General features: G+C 43.3%; 1 protein-coding gene across 8 annotated transcripts in view; it reads right to left on the reverse strand.

Annotated features, from left to right (window-relative positions):
- The window catches only part of LOC125033384 (cytospin-A-like), a 362,699-nt gene that overhangs the window by 175,866 nt on the left and 176,833 nt on the right, over positions 1 to 10,000 (reverse strand). Inside the window, exon 1 of one of the 8 annotated variants that reach the window (XM_047624843.1) lies at positions 5,297 to 5,616. The exons of the other annotated variants lie outside the window; for them this stretch is intronic. The gene's annotated coding sequence lies outside the window, so the exon portion shown is untranslated. Of the gene's footprint in view, positions 1 to 5,296; positions 5,617 to 10,000 lie in introns of those variants that run through there. 8 annotated transcript variants of the gene reach the window in all.

Raw genomic sequence — 10,000 nt, forward strand, 5'->3', positions numbered from 1 at the left:
GTTCTCAAGTCTCTCGCTTCCAACATTGCAATATCACTAAAAAAAAACCGTAGATGTTCAAGCATTTTATAATGGTGCGTCTGTTTTTTCTCACTCTATCAATTTTACTGTGAGATCTGCCCCGGTTTCCAACCCGTCACACCCAGGCTCGCTCCCGGGATGCACAAGTCACCTAGCCGGTCTCGCAACCAGCACAGGTAAATTCACCGCGGCGTTTCTCTTCCCAGATCACTGTCACAAATCACTGCCCTGGCCGTGCAGCGTCTGCGCCCCCGGCCATCGATAGACGCGGAATAAGTCTCGTCCGATCACCGCCGCTGTCACCGCCAAGGCATCCTCAAGTCAGTCACAGCCGCCCCTGCCACGGCCGCGCAGGGGAGCGGCAAGGGAAGTACCAATTATCGTGGTTTAGATAGCGGCCTTCGACGAGAGGCGGACTCAGGGGGCGCGCGATAGACAGCCGCCAAGCCAGCTTCACTCGCGCCCCGCTGTCCAGACGCTCCCCGTCCCCCCCGGTGCTACGATGCAACTTTGTAGCACACCAGAAGATCCTAGGACTTGACGCCGAAGTCCTTCATCTTCAACATTGATCTTCTTTCTTTAGCACCTTTCTACTACTATATATTTGCTTCTGTGTTCTCCCTCCCCTATTACTGTCCTTTTCTCTACTTTATCCCTACTCCTTTCGCGTCCTTCTTCTCCCCAAACAATAGCACGAACGCAGCCTAGATCTTAAAATCAGCAGACACGAAAAAATGCAATACTTAAAACAAAAACCTAAAATATCTAAAATCTAACTTATTAAATCTGGAATATGGAAAATGAATGGAAGCTGATTTGGATATACATGGACTAAGTACTGCAGTGTCCGAGTTCGTTCATTTATGTTATATAGGATTATATGTGTGTAGGGTTGCCTTGCGCGCGTGTGCTTGGGTGTGCTTGTATGTTTGATGGTGTATACTTGTAGGTGTGTTTTAGTGTTTGTATGACGTGTGTGCGTAAGTGTGTGTGGGTTCGTGTGCTCACGCGCGCCCGCGTGTATGTGTGTTTGTGTGTGCGTTTATAGGAACCAATATCTACAAAGAAAAAAATAGCACAAACAAATAAAAGATAAGAAAACAGACCGATAAAAGATCGCAAAAGAAAGCTGAAAGGACAATAGAAGGAAGTGGAAGGCCAAAGCAGATGAAATAGAATGGAAGAGATAAACAAAACAGAACAAGAAAATAGATTATTCTCTCTTTCGCCCCAGAAAAAAAAAATGTATATATGACAGGCTTCCATCTCCACGCAGTAAATAGCACACCGCAATATGATGCAGCAAGAGAAAACGCAATGACGTCCACATTTGCGTCGTCTAAAACAAGAACAACAACGAAAGTGCTGTCGTACGTCACCAGGCCACGAAGACAACGGATACCACGATCTCCGTGTCGCCAAATACACAAAAAAACGCGGATAAAAAAGCAACAAACACAGGCACTAAAAGGGGATATTCGACACTTGATCGTGAGGGGGATGGGGAGGAGGGAGGGAGAGAGGGAAGGGGGAGAGAGAGAGAGAGAGAGAGAGAGAGAGAGAGAGAGAGAGAGAGAGAGAGAGAGAGAGAGAGAGAGAGAGAGAGAGAGAGAGAGAGAGAGAGAGGGAGGGGGGGAGGAGGGTGGAAGGGAGGAAGAAAGCAAGGGAGGGGAGAAAATGAGAAAGAGGAAACATGAAAGAAAGAGAAAGAGAGAAAGAGAGAAAGAGAGAAAGAGAGAGAAAGAGAGAGAAAGAGAGAGAGAGAGAGAGAGAGAGAGAGAGAGAGAGAGAGAGAGAGAGAGAGAGAGAGAGAGAGAGAGAGAGAGAGAGAGAGAGAGAGAGAGAGAGAGACATTTTCACGTTCTTCTTGCCATTCTTCGCCAGAGGTAAAATGCCAGAAGCATGTCCCACAAGCACACTGAAAAGGAAACAGCCCCAGCATAACCCGGGCGCTTGCCTTCGCCCATGCCTGTACAGCATTTCAAGCTCAAATACACCAAGAAGTCCACGAAATTGGCTATCACCTCGCCGTCGCTAATCCACATTTTTTTCAGCTGACTCTCCACGAGGGATTCGTCTCGTGCAGCTTGGCCTCCCTCGGCGCGTGTGGCTCAAGCATACATAGGCCTACATACATATCCAGGTATAGAGTTTCTTTGTGTATAGCTACATTAGGGATATATATATATATATATATATATATATATATATATATATATATATATACTACATACCAGGTACCTCCATGCGTAAAGGATTTTTGAGTGTGAATATGTATGTATGAATGTGTGTGTGTGTGTGTGTGTGTGTGTGTGTGTGTGTGTGTGTGTGTGTGTGTGTGTGTGTGTGTGTGTGTGTGTGTGTGTGTGTGTGTGTACTGCATATCGACGATGATATGCAGCGTCCAAACAAACAAGGGAGACAGGTCACGGACTCCTTTCGGGCCGCTACCACCGGCCCCGCCGCCCGAATTCCGCTTCGCTCTGCCCATCGGAGTCACAGCGGTTTAATTACATCTCCAAGGAATACACGCGAAGGGCAGTAACCTCCCGCAGGACTCAATACCGCCCTTTTACCGCGCCAACAAGGCTCACCTCTTCTGCTCGTGACAGCTCCAGGTAAGCGAGCGGAAGGCGATGGACGAGGATCCGGCTGTCCAATATAGCATCTCCTTGAGAAACTTAAAATAACGCGTAAAGACGATGCATTACCACCGCTTGAAAAAACATACAAAGTCCTCGACGCCAGAAAGGGGCTCGAGGGCTAGCGTGGGCCGAGAACGCGACCTTAAGGAGCTTTATTGTTTGTTTACGCTGGACGTCGATAAACAAACACTGTACTAAACGCAACAAGCATTTCGATGAGTTATTGCTCGATAAATAGGACGCCAAGGACAAGCCAGTGTGTCTCTGGATCTCGAGGATGCGGGGCGTGGCATGGGGCGGGGCGTGGTATGGGAGGCACAGAGGAGCCCTCTATTTCAGCAAAGGATGAAGGTGGCGGTGCAAATACCACACGATCCGAGAGGCTAATCAATCCTGGCGCCCACGAAACCAAATCGCAAACACCGACATTTACCAAAGATCTATTCTTCTCTCTCTCCCACTCCCCCTCCCCCTCTTTCCCTCTCTCTCCCTCTGATCTCCAATCCGATTTTTTAAAGCGGTTAGGTCATACACCACGAATCATTTCAGCGTTTGGCCAATTCGTCGCTTGAATGTCACGCTAACCGGATTAAATGTCAGTGACGCAAATAGGTACCGCGTAATCACTGAGCGTCGAGACATAATCATAGCCTCTCGAACTAGGGAGCAGCGCGCCCGGGACTGAGCGACAGGTGCCACGGCGCCCTACCTCCCTGTCCCATGGGGAAGTGGGGAGAGGGAGTGAGGTGGAGAGGGGAAAAGGAGAAAAGGGGGAGAGGGGAAAAGGGGGAGAGGGGAAAAGGGGGAGAGGGAGTGAGGGGGAGAGGGGAAAAGGGGGAGAGGGAGTGAGGGGGAGAGGGGGAAAGGGAGTGAGGGGGAGAGGGGGAAAGGGAGTGAGGGGGAGAGGGGGAAAGGGAGTGAGGGGGAGAGGGGGAAAGGGAGTGAGGGGGAGAGGGGAAAAGGAAGAAAGTGGGAGAGGGGAAAAGTCAGAAACTGGCGAAGGAAGAGGGGAAAATTAAGAAAGTGGGCGAAGGGAGAGAGGGAGGGAGGGAGAAAAGGGAAAGGGAGGGTGAGTGAGGGAGAAAAGGGAAAGGGAGGGTGAGGGAGGAGATAGCAAGAGGTAATTGAGGAAAAGGGGAGGGAGGGGCAAGGGTGAATGGGTGGGAGGAAGGAGAAATGAAAAGGAGAGGAAAGAGAGAAAGATAAAGGGGTGGAGGATAGGGAAAGAGGGGGTGAGAGGGAGAGAAGAAAGAGAAGAGAGTGAGACGAGAGGAATAGGAGAAGACAGAGGGAAACTAAGATAAGGTGGTAGTTGAATTGGCAGACTGAAACATACACAGGCTACACAAACATATATGGACATACATGCATATATACATACATATATATATATACATATATATGTGTATGTATATACAGACATATATATGTATACATATGTATATGTGCGTGTGTGTGTGTATATATGTACATAAATAAATAAATAAATATATATATATATATTATACATGTATATATACACGTGTGTGTGTGTGTGTGTGTGTGTGTGTGTGTGTGTGTGTGTGTGTGTGTGTGTGTGTGTGTGTGTGTGTGTGTGTGTGTGTGTGTGTGTGTGTGTGTGTGCGCGCGCGCGTGCTACGCAGGTAGTTCTGTGTAAATGTATACACACAACTTTATTGAATACCATTAGTAATTATCTAACTACTTTTGTAGAAAACTTTTCACGAAAAGGTTAAGCAGCTGAAACTAACAGCCCTTCGATCACAATTGACGAAATCAAACTAGAACAACCTCATCGACAATTCACCCGCACACAAAAAGGAAAACTCGTACATTTCGATAAAGAAAAGACATACATTACCTCCCACAAAAAAAAAAAAAAAATCAAGAAACGGTCCTCCAAGTGCACTACCCCCCCCCCCCCCCCACACACACACACACATTCTGTAAGAAAAAGATAAACAATAATAAACCATCTTATAATTGTTACCAAACCGAAATCCGACCGAAACCAGGCATTACGAGTGCCGAGCGCAACCGGGGCATATCAGGTTACCATTGATTCCTCAGCCGAGTACACTCTTTGCTTGCTTGTCGCCTGCGCCCCGGGAGGAAGGCAGTAGTGCTTGCTTGCTTGCTTCCTTCCTTTGCTTGCTTGCTTGCTTGCTTACTTGCTTACTTGATCAAACGCACCGTGATGTGACTGCCTCGGCTGCGTTTATATTGCTTGATAGAATTTATAATTTGTAGTCATACACTCACATGCATACAAATGTATTTTGCTGATAATCTATGCTCATTAATAATTGTTTTATTAACTGCACAAAGTATGTCAAACTTTCTGAATACTGTTAAAAAAAGAAATGAGCGGTGTTCGCACAGCGTTACTAGCAAACGAAATGCATAGACTACTTAGCGCTACTATAATACCAACAAAAAGTATTTATAATGCATAACCATATTACCGTCCGGTTAAACTCTTCGATATCCAGTCGAATATACTGTCACAATTATATATGAAAAAGAAAAGGTAGAAAAAGGAAAAACTTCGACGCCGGTAAACATGGTCTTTGCCATCGAGTTAAACACGGCTTTGACAGTTACTACAAAAGATTGCTTTCGGTACTTACCCATTATTGATGATTCAGTAAACTCGATGATAAAACGAAGATCCAATAAATTCACAGAATAGACTGTCCAAAGTATATATTAAAAAACAACGTTGAAATAGATATATTGTCTATGATCAAATCACTTGTTAAAATTATCAGACATCAATACTCAAAAGAGAAAAGATGTCAAGTCACAACACATGTCGCTAACATAATATAGCCGTAGCGACAATTCGTTAAATAGAATAAACATTTGATGTCAATAGTTTTCTTACAAAAAGCACTGACAAGTTCTCAGACTCGATCGAAACACAACCTTCCTCTCCACTTGTCAACAACACACTGCTAGCGATTCGACCTGCAGACGACGCTCGGGATCCTGAGTTGCCAGGTGATCCTTTTCCCTATTTTTGTTATCACATGGTTCTGCATGATTCATCTGCGAATATTCATTTTGGTGTTATGTTATTTATGGTTCACCGTACTTCATATGTGAATATTAATATTTGGTGTTATTTATGGTTCTGCGTGGTTTAAGTATGAATATTCACTTCGGTACATTCTTACATGTATAATTATTCACTCGGCACCATAGTATTTCAGGGTCTGTCTACTTTATATGTGAATATTTACTTGAATGTCATGTAATTTTATATACATCCGAGGCCAAAATGAATATATTTTACATAATCAGAAACTTCATCCTGTACGAATATTAGGAGTTACAACGTCTTCGGTGTTGTTGCCAGCTTTACGACTTTCCGAAATTTTGACATTTGTGAATCGCTGATCATGCGCATTCACGATAGCATTGTATGAAAGTGTAGAAAATAAAAATAATTTCCCGAGACAAAATGATTACTTGACAAACAGTGGCTTTTACAATTAACGAATAGAACCGAAATTTCTTCCACGCCGTTTAGCAGGCCTACCAACCCCAAGCACACGCTCAATCTATTGATGCTATTTTTATATTGAATTATGTTGACAGTGAACCGTGAATACAGCATATTAGCCATATCAATGTAAATAAACACAAAATGTGATAAATAAATTTGCTAAAATTCCCATACAACAACTTTTCCAGATTCCGAAGTTATTATGCACATCACGTCTACAGCTTCCATTATTCATCGACCAAGAGTACACGCAATGACATAATGCTGTGATCGTACAATAAATCATTTCGAGAATATTTGTGAGCTCTGTCCTCCAAGGTCTGTTATGCAATGAAACCGCTTGTTTATGTAGAGAAAACTGCACGGTGTGTGAGTCAGTGCTTGTGGGAGTAACCGCTTTATGGCCGCGAGCGAAGTCAGGTGTTGGAGAAAATTTTGCGTTTTTAATTTTTTTTCTCTCCTAACGGCCTCGTATACGCATCTACGATCTCATAGAGATGTCAAGATAAAGTATGAAACCGTTCTTTCACAACTAATCCGTTTAGAGCCAATTTTGAGTATGGGATACCAATTTGAGCGAAAACAGATCCTGTTACCATGATTATAATGATAGAAAACTTTAAGGAATAAAGGTAAAGAGAACATAAATGAACAAATCGTATGAACAATACAAGTAATGTAAACAAATTAGGTTTATTATTAACTAGAAAACCAAATAAAGTTTTAGGATACTGCTAAATCAAGTATAAATTTTACCTAAAATAACTGGCTGTGATTCATGAACAATCTTCTTACGTACCAGCTAAAATACAACGGACATTTCGGGGGAGATAATTAGTAATAAAAATATTAATGTCATTAATCTTCCTCGAACTGCGCTTTTTATTACCAGTACTGTTATCTTCGCTCGGGACTTACTTCTCGCAAAAAGATAATTAACTGTCAGCAAATGACGCGGTATCATACTGTTTTAACAGCCGTTTAACATTATCATGGCTGGCGCTCTTTTCCCATGATTCTCCGTGTGACGCGCAAGCACATGCCGACTCGGGTTCTCGCGTGTTCTCTATTTCTTTTTTCATTGTGTGTTTGAGTTTCAGTATCTACTTCTATTAGGTCTCTATCTCATTGTCTTTGTCTTTCGCTCTCCCTCCTTCCTCTCGCTCTCCCGCCATCCCCTCATTCCTTCTCTCTCTCCCCCCCCCCCCCCCCATCATTCACTACTTACTCTCTCTCTCTCAGAGCACCTACAGCCCTGCCTCCAACAGGATGTCGAATTGAGAGAAAAATTGCTTTTCGCATTTGCGATTTTATAATTCGATTTGAAAATTGACAGTGGAAACGGTAATTATAAAATGTGAGACTGGTTATGACTACGATGATAATGTGAATAAATTATCAACTTTACTATTTTTACAATACTATATTTCGACCATATCCATAATGCTACTCATTATATATATTTTTACTACTACTTAAATACTCATAATAATGTAAGAAAAATTTCACTATGGACATCATTAAAATTCTTATGTTATCATTATCATAATCATCCTCATAATTTCCTCACCACCATAATTATTGATATTTTTTTGTAACTATTATTATTTCTCATCACCACTCTTCTGTTATTTCACTAAGTTGTTATTTTAAATACAAGTACTGTTTTTGTTGCTGTTATCATGGTTCTCACCCGTATTATTACATCACTGGCAGAATTTACGTTCCCATTACAAACAACAAAATGGTTAATATATACTTAAATAAACTTGGCAGCATAAAACCTCAAGAACTGCCATAACAATGCAAATAAAAGCAACGCAAAAACAAAGGTAACAAGTCATCAGTTCTTCAAATCACAGTTTAAATTAGTCAAAAATGCTAATAAATTTCTCCCTCCATTCATCCATTGCCTGACTTGAAGAGCATTATAATACCGTGAACAATTTGTCGAGTTATGTATATACCACCAATAAATAAACTGAACTTGACAATTTGTTTCATCCACTGTTTATTTTCTCCTTCCCGTTTACCTTACCATATATTCACATTTTCCACAGTGTAAAAGTTCTCTATAGTAAGCTACTTCCTCCCGTTACTGTGCTGCCTTCGCCTACAGAAGCATCGTCCTACTCCCTCTGTAGTGATATCTGATTCGAGTCCAGTGAAGCGTTTCAATTCATGTGAAGGGTATGCTTCGGTGGAGATGAATCCAAAGGGGTCGGATTCAGAGCTGGACACGTGGACGTGGGAGGGGGAGAAGGAGAGGAAGGGAGGAGAGGGAGATGAGGGGAGGAGAGGGGAGGGAAGGGGAGGGAGGGAGAGGGAAGGGGAGGGGGGGAGGGAGGGAGAGAGGGAGAGAGGGAGAGAGGGAGAGAGAGAGAGAGAGAGAGAGAGAGAGAGAGAGAGAGAGAGAGAGAGAGAGAGAGAGAGAGAGAGAGAGAGAGAGAGAGAGAGAGATACGCCAAAGCCAATATTACTGCTTCCTTATCTCGCATATCTAGATGTAACGATACTGCTACTACTAGTGCTGCTATTGCTGCTACCACTACTACTACTACTAATGATGATGATAATGGTAATAATAATAGCAAATATGATAATGATAACTAATAGCTCTCACAATAGTGATAATAATAATCAACATTTATCATCAATTGTTATTGTTACTTTTATTGGGATCAAATGAAAGATGTAAATCCAACAACTGCATTTTACAACTACGAACACGCTCCCTTTCCCCGACAAGGATCGGTCCACGTGACCCACAATATCCTTCCGTACCTGCTCCTCCCCCGTCGAGTCAGTCCGCCAGGCACGCATGGCCAGTAGGCTAGTGGCTTTCCAGTCTCTTGGGTCGTAATCCCTTCGGTCTCCCTCCATCCCTGTCTTTAAACATTTCTCCTCGCACCTATTTCTTTATTTACACCCCTGATTTTATCTTTCATAATACCTGTCCATTTTTTTCCTCAGTTACACCTTCCCTTCGACGCCCGTTCAGTAGCAAGACGCACGCGCCGGCGGGAGCTCACCAAGGTCCGGCCGCAGCAACAGGTAGCGCACCTCTCCCCGCTCGGCCTCCAAATCGGGCTAAGGACGACTAATTAGACACTTTCAACACTAATATGTAGATAAGGCTTTGAGGTCGGCCTTGTCAATGCCGCAGCCATCTGCACACTTATCGCAGCATCTCCAGGACGTCAGCCAAAGTTAACTTTCTTCAGCGATGGGAGAAGCGCGGCGGTATCGCTGTAAGGCAATGACGGTCTTCTCATCAACTTGTATACATAGGCAAGTTGGTGAGTATGTATGAGTTAAAATGTAAACAGATAATGTGGGAAATTATACACATATATATGGCTATGTGTGTGTATATGTATACATGTCGCCCTACATCATAGTAATGTTAATTGCCTTATTCCAATTACCAACAACAAAGGGGAACCATATGCTGCGGGGTTAAGTTCACGTGAAATGACCCTGGGAACATATGTGCTGCAGACTTTGTTACTTAGGAGTGTAGGCCTATTCCCCTCCCTTTCTCTTTCCTTCGCCGCCGCCAGCCGTAAGAACTACTTTATTTGCCTCATTTGCCTCAGCGGTTGGTGACCCTCCTCGCACAAACGGAAACAGTTAGTAGTCGAATTGACAATTAATAACCTGTATCAATTATCGACAGTGAAGTAACAACAGCCTTCAAAACACGGACGAATTAAGGAGATATCTTTAGCCCTTAAAAAAAACAAATTCTGGATTAGCAAAACATCGATTTGTTAAAGGGCCTGTAGGAAAGCGGTCACGATCGGCAGCGCGCGAGCAAACC

Source organism: Penaeus chinensis, chromosome 16 (assembly GCF_019202785.1).
Source record: "Penaeus chinensis breed Huanghai No. 1 chromosome 16, ASM1920278v2, whole genome shotgun sequence".
NCBI lineage: Eukaryota > Metazoa > Arthropoda > Malacostraca > Decapoda > Penaeidae > Penaeus > Penaeus chinensis.